Below are 12,500 nucleotides of genomic sequence, written 5' to 3' on the forward strand. Positions count from 1 at the left end.
ACATTTTTGACCAAACCTTCAACCCCACACCCGTCCCCATAATTATACATCCCAATTTCATAAACCTCTCCACTCCTCTACAAATCTCTCTCCACCTCCTCCACCAAACCCAAGCATTTCACAGGAAGCTGAGACCCGTGTTTTGCCCGGGGGCCACAAGCAACAGTGAGTGAGAGAGATCAGATCGATCAGCAATATTCCACCCGGCGCTGCTATCGATCAGACAGCGCGCCATACATGTTGGGAGTTTTCAGGTAGCGGCCAGAGCCTTTGATCTATTCAGACCGTCTCCGGCTCTCTAGGAGTCTGCGGAGGAGGGGAAAGAAAATGCTTAAAACATGGCCATTAGAGTGTCTCTGTGGGAAGAGGTGGGTTTGCGTTCCTTTGATCTTTTGAGGAATGGAAATGAAGGAGTAATATGTAAGTGTGCGTGTGTGTATGAGAATCTTGGTTTGTTTGTGTCTTCTCTTTCTGTTTGATGTCGATTTCCGTGTTGGAGTTTCTCTCTCTGTCTCTCTGCCTTTGTCTCTGTCTCTGTGTGTGTGTCTCTCTGTTTCTCTGTCTCTGTCCCTGTGTGTCTCTCTCTGTTTCTCTGTCTCTGTCCCTGTGTGTCTCTCTCTGTTTCTCTGTCTCTGTCCCTGTGTGTCTCTCTCTGTTTCTCTGTCTCTGTCTCTCTGTGTGTCTCTCTCTGTTTCTCTGTCTCTGTCCCTGTGTGTCTCTCTCTGTTTCTCTGTCTCTGTCCCTGTGTGTCTCTCTCTGTCTCTGTCCCTGTGTGTCTCTCTCTGTTTCTCTGTCTCTCCTTCTGTCTCTGTCTGTCTCTCTTCATCTGGATGTTATTTGTTTGCCTGTGTGTCCCTGTGTGTATACTTGTGATCACATATTTGTGTGTGTGTGTGTGTGTGTGTGTGTGTGCAGTAAAATGCATGTAGAGACAGTTCATTCCTGGGAGTCTTCTCGCCCAAGCACAAACTGCTGCCGGATCCATATCGCTGCTGTGTAGGTAAGCCTTTGAAGTGCGGGCCGTCCTGCTGATTCAGGGCATTAGTGCCGGGGCTGCTGCCTGCATGGTGTAAATGTTTGTGTCTGTTTTACGGTCATTGTGGAACTTGTAGCTTTCTGGGGGTATCGAAGAAACAGCACAATGAAAACTTTGTGTGTGTGTGTGTGTGTGTGTGTGTGTGTGTGTGTGTGTGTGTGGAACCATCTTGTGCCACCACCACCCTCCCTTGAACTCACCAATTGCCGTACAAACACACATACTAACACACACACACACACACACACATATGAATAGCAAAAATACACATATATACACATACATATGAAGATATGCATACACACACAGACATAGATTCACAGACGCACAGACACACACACACACACACACACACACACACACACACACACAGAGTTAGTGACAAAATGGGTAAATCGCCTGCTCACTAAGTTCTGAAGATTCCTCATACATGGTTTGGGTTATACAGCAACCAAGTTTTTCTCCCACGCCCCACCACCCCCACCCCACTCACTCACGAATAGATTTTGTGGTCTGGGTTTTAGTCTTTCAGCTGAAATCATAAGCTCTATACATAACTAAAGAAATGTCATTTGAGAAGCCACGAGGTGCTTACACACAAATTAATAAGATTATAAAATAAACAAATCTAGATTAGAAACATGATTATTGTCTCTGATACGAAGCTTGCTTCCAAGAACAACAAACCAAATTTCAAGCAATGGACACGAGTATGCGGAATTGTGTGTGTGTGTGTGTGTGTGTGTGTGTGTGTGTGTGTGTGTGTGTGTGTGTGTGTGCGTGTGTTTGTTTGTGTGTGTGCATTCGTGCATGTGTCATGTGTGTATGTGTGTGTGTGCGTGCGTGCGTGCGTGCGCGCGCGCGCGCGCGCGCGTGTGTATGTGTGTGTGTTATGTATGCATTCGTGCGTGCGTGCATATATGTATGTGTGTGTGCGTGTTTGGTGTGTGTGTGCGTGTGTGTGTGTGCGTGTGTGTGTGTGTGTGTGTGTGTGTGTGTGTGTGTGTGTGTGTGTGTGTGTGTGTGTGTTTTCTTCAAACATTGGCAAAATAGAATTCCTGAAATAAAAATCTAAAATGTTAACATTCCATATGTGTTTTGCTCTGCAAACTTCTGAAAGCATGCCTGCCTGCACTTTTCATTTATTCTTTTACGTGTTTGTGGTGTTTGCATTTAATGTCCGTAATTTCTTTCATCGGGGTTTGGAAAAATGCGCGATTCTGAGACCCCCTCCCGCCCCCCTTCTCTCTCTCTCCACTCCCTCTCTGTCTCTCTTTGCTTCACTCTCTGCATCTCTGTCTCTCTGTCTCTATCTCTGTTTCTGTCTCTGTCTCCTATGTATTTGTTTCTGTCTCTGTCTCTCCCTCTTTCTCTCTGTTCTAGAACTGTAGAATGCCAATGCCAATACACTTTCAAATTGTCAATTTCCTCACACACACACACACACACACACACACACACACACACACACACACACACACACACACACACACACAAGAACAAACATCAAAATTAAGAGAGAAAAACAGAGAGATAGAGAGAGACAGAGACAGACAGACAGACAGACAGACAGACAGACACACACACACACACACACACACACACACACACACACACACACACACACACAGAGTGGTTGACAGACAGACAAACAGACAGAGATGGAAGAAGAATATAAAGATCCAAAGAACTGCAGGGCATGTACTTAAAGACTGCATCAGGCCCAGTGTGCAGAATGAATAACACAATCAATAGATAGTGTGTGGTATGATCTCCATCCCTGTCCCTCTGTTGTCCCTCTCTGCACACGGCTCAGCATCAGCATCCAGGCCGAGGTGATCGTTGCTGTCCACAGTGATGCTGTGCGTAAATGGTAACAGGTAAGTGTGTACGGGTGGGAATAGAGATGCTGGGATGATTGTATTGAGGTGGGCGTGGAAACACGTGTGGCTGTGTGTGAATTAGTAGGGTAAGCGTGTATGGTGGGAATATAGATGTTGGGATGTATTCAAATGGGTGTGGAGACTGTTGTTGTGTGTAAATTGTTCAGGTAAGCGTGTATGATACGAATATAAATGTTTGGATGAGTTTATTATTGAAGTGGGCGTGGACACGTGCGTTGCTGTGCGTAAATGGTACAGGTAAGCGTGTTTGGTGGGAATAGACATGTTGGGATTGAAGTATTGAAGTGGGCGTGTACATGTCTGTTTTTGCCTGAGTGTTGGAGATGGGGCCACTGTGATGAGGGTAGGTTGGTGGAGGTGTGGGCGAGCGTGTTGAAGTGGGCGTTGACACATAAGCATGTTGTATAGTGGGAATATAGATGTTGGGATGGGCGTATTGAAGTGGGCGTGTGCGTGTTCGTTGTTTGCGTGAGTGTATGAGATGGGGTTAATAGAGGGTGTGAGGGTAGGTGAGTGTGGGTGTGGGTGTGGGGGTGAGCGTATCGAGGTGGGCATGGACACGTGTGTTGCTGTGCGTAAATTGTGCAGGTAAGCGTGTGTGGTGGGAGTGGAGATGTTGGGATGAGCGTGTTGAAGCGGGCGTGTGTTAGTTGTTTGCGTGGGTGGAGAAGATGAGGGTAGGTGGTGTGGGTGTGGGGTGTATGTGGGATTGGACACGTGTGTTGCTGTGCGTAAATGGTACAGGTAAGCGTGTTTGGTGGGAATAGACATATTGGGATTGAAGTATTGAAGTGGGTGTGTACATGTTTGTTGTTTGCGTGAGTGTAGGAGATGAGGTAATAGAGGGGTTGAGGGTAGGTGGGGTGTGGAGGTGTGGGGGTGAGCGTATTGAGGTGGGCATGGACACGTGTGTTGCTTGTGTAAATTGTGCCGGTGAGCGTGTATGGTGGGAGCAGAGATGCTGGGATGAGCAAATGAAGTGGGCGTGTGCATGTTTGTTGTTTGCGTGAGTGTAGGGGATGAGGTAATATAGGGGTTGAGGGTAGGTGGATGTGGGTGAGGGGGGTAAGCGTCTTGAGGTGGGCATGGACACGTGTGTTGCTGTGCGTAAATTGTGCAGGTAAGCGTATATGGTGGGAGTAGAGACAGTTGGGGTGAGCACATTGAGGTGGGCGTGTATGTGTTCGTTGTTTGCGTGGGTGTAGGAGATGGGGTAATAGAGGGGATGAGGGTAGGTGGGTGAGGGTGAGGGTATTGAGGTGGGCGTGGACACGTGTGTTGCTGTGCGAAAATTGTGCAGGTAAGCGTGTATGGTGGGAATAGACATATTGGGATTGAAGTATTGAAGTGGGTGTGTACATGTTTGTTGTTTGCGTGAGTGTAGGAGATGAGGTAATAGAGGGGTTGAGGGTAGGTGGTGTGTGGAGGTGTGTGGGTGAGCGTATTGAGGTGGGCATGGACACGTGTGTTGCTTGTGTAAATTGTGCAGGTAAGCGTATATGGTGGGAGTAGAGACAGTTGGGGTGAGCACATTGAGGTGGGCGTGTATGTGTTCGTTGTTTGCGTGGGTGTAGGAGATGGGGAAATAGAGGGGATGAGAGTAGGTGGGTGAGGGTGAGGGTATTGAGGTGGGCGTGGACAAGTGTGTTGCTGTGCGTAAATGTTGCAGGTAGGCGTGTTGTATGGTGGGAATATAGATGTCGGGATGGGCGTATTAAAGTTGGCGTGTGCGTGTTTGTTGTTTGCGTGAGTGTAGGAGATGGGGTAATAGAGGGGATGAAGATATGCCGGTGAGGAGGTGTGGGTGACTGTTTTTGCAGGGAGGGTTCGGATGGAGGGAGAAGGGGAGACGTTTGTGTGTGTGTGTGTGTGTGTGTGTGTGCGTGCGTGCGTGCATGTGTGTGTGTGTGTGTTTGGTTTATTGTGATGGAGGTAATTGTATTTTTTATTTATTTTTTTTTTATTTTAATTTTTTTTTTAATTTTGTGTGTGTGTGTGTGTGTGTGTGTGTGTGTGTGTGTGTGTGTGTGTTTGAAGGGTTACTGTGATGGAGGTAATTGGGTTTGTGTGTGTGTGTGTGTGTGTGTGTGTGTGTGTGTGTGTGTGTGTGTGTGTGTGTGTGTGTTTCCAGGAGTGTGTGTGTGTGCACGTTTGAGTGTGTGGGATTGCACATGCATATTTGCGAGTGTGTGTGCGTTTGTGAATGCATGCTTTTGTGTGAGCATATGCATGTGCGTGAGAGAGAGAGAGAGAGAGAGAGAGAGAGACAGAGACAGAGACAGAGAGACAGAGAGAAACTCCAACACGGAAATCAACACCAACAGAAAGAGGAGACACACAAAAAAAACAAGACTCTCATACACACACACACACACACACTCTCTCTCTCTCTCTCTCTCTTACATATTACTCCTTATTACTCCTTCATTTCCATTCCTCAAAAGATCAAAGGAACGCAAACCCACCTCCTCCCACAGAAAACGCTAATGGCCATGTTTAAACAACTTCTTTCCCCCCGTCTTTCCAGAATCCTAGGGAGCCAGAGACGGTCTGAATAGATCAAAGGCTCTGGCTGCTACCTGAAAACTCCCAACATGTATGGCGCGCTGTCTGATCGATAGCAGCGCCGGGTGGAATATTGCTGATCGATCTGATCTCTCTCACTCACTGTTGCTTGTGGCCCCGGGCAAAACACGGGTCTCAGCTTCCTGTGAAATGCTTGGGTTTGGTGGAGGAGGTGGAGAGAGATTTGTAAAGGGGTGGGGAAGGTCAGTTCGTAAGGGGGTGAGGCTAAAATATGAACGTTTATGTGTTGTTGTTCTTTTTTTCTTTTTTTTTTCTTTTTTTTTATATTTCAATGGATATGAAGATCTGACTATTTTTAAAGTCCTTTCAGGATAGACATTCACACATTTGCTTACACATAAAACACAAACAGTCACACTCATGCTGACATATAACTCTCTCTCTCTCTCTCTCTCTCTCTCACGCACATACACATGCTCTCTGTCTCTCTCTGTTTCTGCCCCTCTGTCTCTGTCTGTCTGTCTCTCACTCCCTATGTCCATCCGTGTGTGCGTATTTGTGTGTGTGTTGTGTATGTCTGTGTCTGTCTCTTTGTCTGTGCGCATGTTTGTGTGTGTGTGTGTGTGTGTGTGTGTGTGTGTGTGTGTGTGTGTGTGTGTGTGTGTGTGTGTGTGTGCAAGATCGTATGTTTGTGTGTGTGTATCCAGGAGACACAGAGAAGGTTCTTTTCTCGGAGCATTGTTTGCGTTCTGCAGCCCTGCAGTCTTGCTTGCGGCGTAAGCTTAAAACCTGGCGGATCTATATGAGGCACTCCGGACAGGCCTTTGAAGTGGAACCGCCTGCAGATCAGGGCATTAGTGTCTCTCAATTTTTTCGCCCTTAATGGCTGGACAGGGGGCTATGTTAATGTCCGTTTTGAGGCGGCCATTGTGACCCATGTACTTGAGGTTGGAACAGCAAGGTGAAAAGACTTGCCTCCACACCCTCACTTCTCACTTACTCTCACCTTGCTGATGCTCTGTTCCTCTGACTCTCCCTAACACACACTCACGACGGGCGAAATAGCTGAGTGGTTAAAGCGTTGGACTTTCAATCTGAGGGTTCCGGGTTCGAATCTCGGTCTCGGTTACCGCGCATGGTGGGCAAAGGGTGGAGATTTTTTTTTCCAAGGTCAACTTATGTGCAGTGCAGACCTGTCAGTGCCTGAACCCCCTTCGTGTGTATACACACGCAGAAGATCAAACACGCACGTTAAAGATCCTGCAATCCATGTCAGCGTTCGGTGGCGTATGGCAACAAGAACATACCCAGCATGCACACGGAAAACGGAGTATGGCTGCCTAAATTGCGGAGTAAACGAACGAAAAGGTCATACAGGTGAAATGTTACATGTCTGTATGAGAAAGTAATGTGTACTTGCCTGAAACCTGATTGAATGACACAGCAGGAAACGAATGACGAGCGCCCACATGGCATCTGTCCCGTCGGCTCTACTCAGGTAGACAGCCTGTTGTGTAAATGACTCCGTGTTTGTAAAGAGCTTTCAGCTTGGTTTCTGACCGAGGGTAGGTGCTATATAAGTATGCGTATCATCGATCTCACCAGCTGATGCTATCTCTGTTCGTCAAAATCTCTCCAACACACACTCACGAACATAGACAGGCTGCGCCGACGGGCGCAATAGCCGAGTGGTTAAAGCGTTGGACTGTCAATCTGATGGTCCCGGGTTCGAATCACGGTGACGGCGCCTGGTGGGTAAAGGGTGGAGATTTTTAACGATCTTCCAGGTCAACTTATGTGCAGACCTGTTAGTGCCTGAACCCCCTTCGTGTGTATATGCAAGCAGAAGATCAAATACGCACGTTAAAGATCCTGTAATCCATGTCAGCGTTCGGTGGGTTATGGAAACAAGAACATACCCAGCATGCACACCCCCGAAAACGGAGTATGGCTGCCTACATGGCGGGGTAAAAACGGTCATGCACGTAAAAGCCCACTCGTGTGCATACGAGTGAACGCAGAAGAAGAAGAAGACAGGCTGCACCAAGAGGGGGGAACGACATGTCTGTCTTGTGTACCGGGTGAGATCCCATGGCAGCAGATCGAATCACGAACTACCCCCAAATTTTGTGCTGTCGACATCCATCCTTTCAGACTAGGCATTGAGTGGGTGATGTGGCTGGCTAGTGCTAGTCCTTGGGTTGAGGCGATATACCCTGTACATACCATGCTATTCAGCTCACGTAAAGAACCTCCTAGAAACAAGATTAAGCGATCTGCCCGTGGCAAATTGAATTTACAAGTCCGCCATATATATATAAAAAGGAAGGATAGAAGGATTGAGTCCATTGGCTACTGTGTGCGTATGTGTGCGTGTATGTATCTACTTGGGTGTGTATGTGTGTGTGTGTGTGTTTGTGTGCGTGCACGCGTGTATGTGTGCATATGTATGTGCACGCACGCGCGTGTGTGTATGTGTGAGCGTGTCTGGATATGTGTTCGTGCACACGCACTCATGCGTGTGTGTGCGTGTGTGCGTGTGCGCGCAAGCGTGGGTTTGTGTGTGCGTGTGTGTATGTTTGCGAACGTGTGAGTGTGCGTGTGCACGCAAGTGTGTGTGTGTGTGTGTGTGTGTGTGTGTGTGTGTGTGTGTGTGTGTGTTTGTGTGTGTGTTAGTGTGTCTGTGTAGGCATACGTGCTTGTATATGTGTGTGGTCTGTGTGTGTGTGTGTGTGTGTGTGTGTGTGCCTGTGTGTGTGTGCGTGCGCGCGCGCGCGCGTGTGTGTGTGTGGTCTACTGCCACAATCCGCTGCCCGAGGAGTGGATTGCCCCACTAGACGTTTCAGCGTTCACTATCCCCATGTAAAACTTGCAGGAATATGTCTGAAAGGTTTTCATGTTCCCAGAAATACGTCTGCTGCTTCCATTTATCCGTTTTATGTGTTCGACCTGTTCGCATTTTTTATGTCCACAATGTGTTTCTCAGACCTTACCACAGGTACGAACGTCTGTAGGTACGTCTGAGACAGACAGACAGACAGACAGAAACACACACACACACACACACACACACACACACACACACAGTTACAAACTCACACACTAAATCACTAACTCATATTCACGTGCGCACGCGTACTCACACAGACACACACACAGACACAGATACACACACACACACACTCGCACACACACACACACACACACACACACAACACACACACACACACCACACACACACACACACACACACACACACATACCACACAACACACACACATGCACACACACAAACAAACAACCCACACGTGTTCCTTTCGCCCTTATCAGAACCTCATGGTTTCTTTCTTTTTTTCTGTCTTTTACAGATGTGCCGATTGTTACCAGAGAGCTGGAATATCGCCCTGACCGTGCTGTCAAGACCACACAACTCAAAAAAAGATCCGAACCATCAAACCAACACTTCACAGATTCTGCGATACCCCGCAACACTTCTCAATAATTTGTGAACATCAGCGGGTTTTTTTTTTTACGTTTAAGTTATCAATAAAAAGTGAAATGTCCTTCTGTTGAAAACTCTCGTGTGGGTTGGTAGAAAGCAGTTTTTTTAACAAAAAATATTATGGGGAAAGATTGGGGTGACATTGAAGAAGGAGTGATTAAACTGTTTTTTTTTTTTAAAGGCTCACTGGGATTTGAAGACACCGACATCAGACGATCATAGCACTGGTATCCTTTACTGCTGCTACCAACGTTCAGTAACCATTCCCATCACCAAAAACCACCGCCACTATTGACATTGTCATATACAATTAAACGTTTAACATACAAAAGCGGAACTTTCGTCAAAACCCCGTCAACAAGAATGTCTATTGTATATATGTATCAGTTGCAATTTTCGAAGTGAGATTTACGCTTCAAAAGAAAGGAAAGATTAGAATTTGCACCATCTTGTATTTGATCATTTTCCCCCAAGAAAAAATAATGGGAACATCTCATCTTTCTTAAGGAAAGCAGATTTTTTTTTAGTAAATGGTCTCCAACATTCTTCATAGTTTCTGGTGGTGTTGACATTCCTTTCCGTCCCATTGCGGACTGCACCAAGCTTTCCCGACACTTTTCTGCATTTCACAGTGTCTGCAAGAGGACTGGAATACTTGATGAGTCCAAACCGATTTCATCGATTTCGTTGGTTCTGGAACACACCGTCAGAATGGAGTGATTATGCTCAAAGGTAAGGAAAACTAGTTCCTTTCTATCCTCTTGTTGTTGTTGTTGTTGTTGTCACGTGTGTGTGTGTGTGTGTGTGTGTGTGTGTGTGTGTGTGTGTGTGTGTGTGTGTGTGTTTGTATGTCTGTGTGTGTCTGTGTGTTTGTATGTGTCTGTATGTCTGTGTGTGTCTGTGTGTCTGTATGTGTCTGTATGTCTGTGTGTGTCTGTGTGTCTGTATGCATACAACCAAACAAAGATGACTTCTTGTGAGTATCTTATTCTTGATGTTCATTGTTTACGCTGCATGACCAGTTTATAGGGCTGTGACGTTTTAAACAAAGAAAGAAACACACAAAAAAAAAAAAGAGATCATGACCTCATAATAAAACCACGGAAATGTTACTTCTTCATTCGTGGGCTGCAACTCCCACATTCACTCGTATGTACACGAGTGTGATTTTACGTGTACGACCGTTTTATTTTACCCGCGCCATGTATGCAGCCATACTCCGTTTTCGGGGGTGTGCATGCCGGGTATGCTCTTGCTTCCATAACCCACCGAACGCTGACACGTATTACAGGATCTTTAACGTGAGTATTTGATCTTCTGCTCGCGTATACACACGAAGGGGGTTCAGGCACAAGCAGGTCTGCACATTATGTTGACCTGGGAGATCAGAAAACAAAAATAAATCTCCACCCAGGCGCCGTAACCGAGATTCGAACCCAGGACCCACAGATGAAAGTCCAACGCTTTAATCACTCTGCTACTGCACCCGTCTTATTAACGACTTAGAAACAACGACTGAAATTTCAAAGATAAAAACATTTCAAGAAAGAACAAGAGAGGCAAGGCCTTCAAGACTCACTTGTGATACACTTAAAAAAAAAAATCCAAGCTTTTTATGTATTGAGTATAATTTCAAAATGTAATGTTTAAGATGAGAAAGATCAGTTTAAAGCAAATTAACTCCCCTAGCATTAATTACAGAGTAATTTCCCTTTTTTACTATCTGCACCAAAACGTTTGCAAAATAAATAAAACTTCCATGCTTAGCAAAAGAAGTTCCTGTTTGAACAAAAAAATGATAATAATGACTGTTCTAGTTGTTGGGTCAGAATATCAGATCAAAGTGCCAAGTTTAGAGAATAAAAAAAAAAAATAAATATAACAGTAAATGCAGTTTGCATATAATTAGGCTTCATTCTTTATTTTGTTGTGCCCATCCCAGAGGTGTAATATTGTTTTAAACAAGATGACTGGAAAGAACTGAATTTTTCCTATTTTTATGCCAAATTTGGTGTCAACTGACAAAGTAGTTGCAGAGAAAATGTCAATGTTAAAGTTTACCACGGACACACAGACACACGGTCACACACACACACACACAGAGACAACCGAACACCGGGTTAAAACATAGACTCACTTTGTTTACACAAGTGAGTCAAAAACCAAAACAAGAACAAAAAAAACAAAACAACAAAACAAAAAAACAACAACCCCAAAAACAGGAAGCCATTACAAACAAGACTTGCCTTCAGACTGGGAAGAGGCTGACCTCCTTCTACAAAGTGATCCGGCCCGTGAAACAGGCCATAGATTATCTCCCTCTTCCCAGGCCTCTCCAACAGTAATAATATATTCATACCATACCTTTCGGGCTGTTCCCCCACCAGGGGGCAGTTAGCCTGCCCCTGACACATGACCCAATCATCATCGTCAGTCTAGCGCTTCCCTCAGATCTGCATAAATCTGTCACGTGTCGGTACCCGCGCCCGAGGGGATTGAGGGGGGGGTTGGGGTGGAGGGGGACGGGGAGTGGGGTGGGAGGGGTGGAGGGGGCAAGGGGGGGGGGGGGATGACGTGGTCCGGGCCGGGGATGAGAGGTGTTGTGGGGGTGTGGGTGTGAGTGGAGGAGGGGTGGTGTGTGAGGCATCCCCGTTATTATCTCTGTGTGTGTGGTCGGCTGTCTGGCATTCCTTGTCAATCGCTAGGGTGAAGGTGGGGGAGGGTGTGTGTGTGTGTGTGTGTGTGTGTGTGTGTGTGTGGAGGGGTGGGGGTGATCGTTCCCTGGAATGTGCTGATTAATTAATTGCAATCTCACTGTACACATGGGGGACGGGGGAAGGGGTGGTGGTGGTGATGCTGATGGTGGTGGAGATTAATCGCGTGTTGGGAATTTGGTAATTGTGTCATAAATCTTGGGACGATGAGTTATGTGGCCTTGCAAAAAAAGGAAAAAAAGGAAAAAAAAAAAGCTATAAGCAAGCCCAAAGAGGTCATGTTCAGTTGAATGGACATTTATACTGTCTGCCTACCTACCTTTCTCTCTCTCTTTCAGGCTTTCCGTCTTCTGGGTTTCTCTGTCTCTGTCTCTCCCCCTTACTTTTTTTTCCTGGTGACTCACTTTCAGTCTTTGTCGTTCTCTCAGCTTATCTCTTCTCTTTCTCCTTTTTATCGCCCCCCCCCCCCACTCACCCAGACCCCTCCTCCTCCTCTTCTACCTCGTCCTCTCAGCGTGTGTTTGAGGAGGGGGTGAGATATTTGGCTGTGGAAAGTTTCCTTCCTTGTTCATATGAACAAAAATGTAAAATAAGATCAAAAGTTTAAAATGACAAATTCAAAGCACACACAGACATAGACAGACAGACACAGACAGGCAGACACACACACACACACACACACACACAACACACAACACACACACACAAGCATTTACACAGACACAGACACTCACAAACTACTTCACGCACACTTTATTGACTCTCTCTCTCTCTCTCTCACATGTTTACACACAGAAAAAGCATGTATACATACACAA

General features: G+C 46.2%; 1 protein-coding gene across 1 annotated transcript in view; it reads left to right on the plus strand.

Moving 5' to 3' along the window:
- LOC143296728 (uncharacterized) overlaps positions 1-12,500 on the plus strand; it is a 239,560-nt gene that overhangs the window by 90,232 nt on the left and 136,828 nt on the right. The window contains exon 3 of the mRNA XM_076608786.1: positions 8,835-9,700. The gene's annotated coding sequence lies outside the window, so the exon portion shown is untranslated. The remainder of the gene's footprint in view (positions 1-8,834; positions 9,701-12,500) is intronic.

The sequence above is a fragment of the Babylonia areolata genome, chromosome 21 (assembly GCF_041734735.1).
Source record: "Babylonia areolata isolate BAREFJ2019XMU chromosome 21, ASM4173473v1, whole genome shotgun sequence".
Lineage (NCBI taxonomy): Eukaryota > Metazoa > Mollusca > Gastropoda > Neogastropoda > Buccinidae > Babylonia > Babylonia areolata.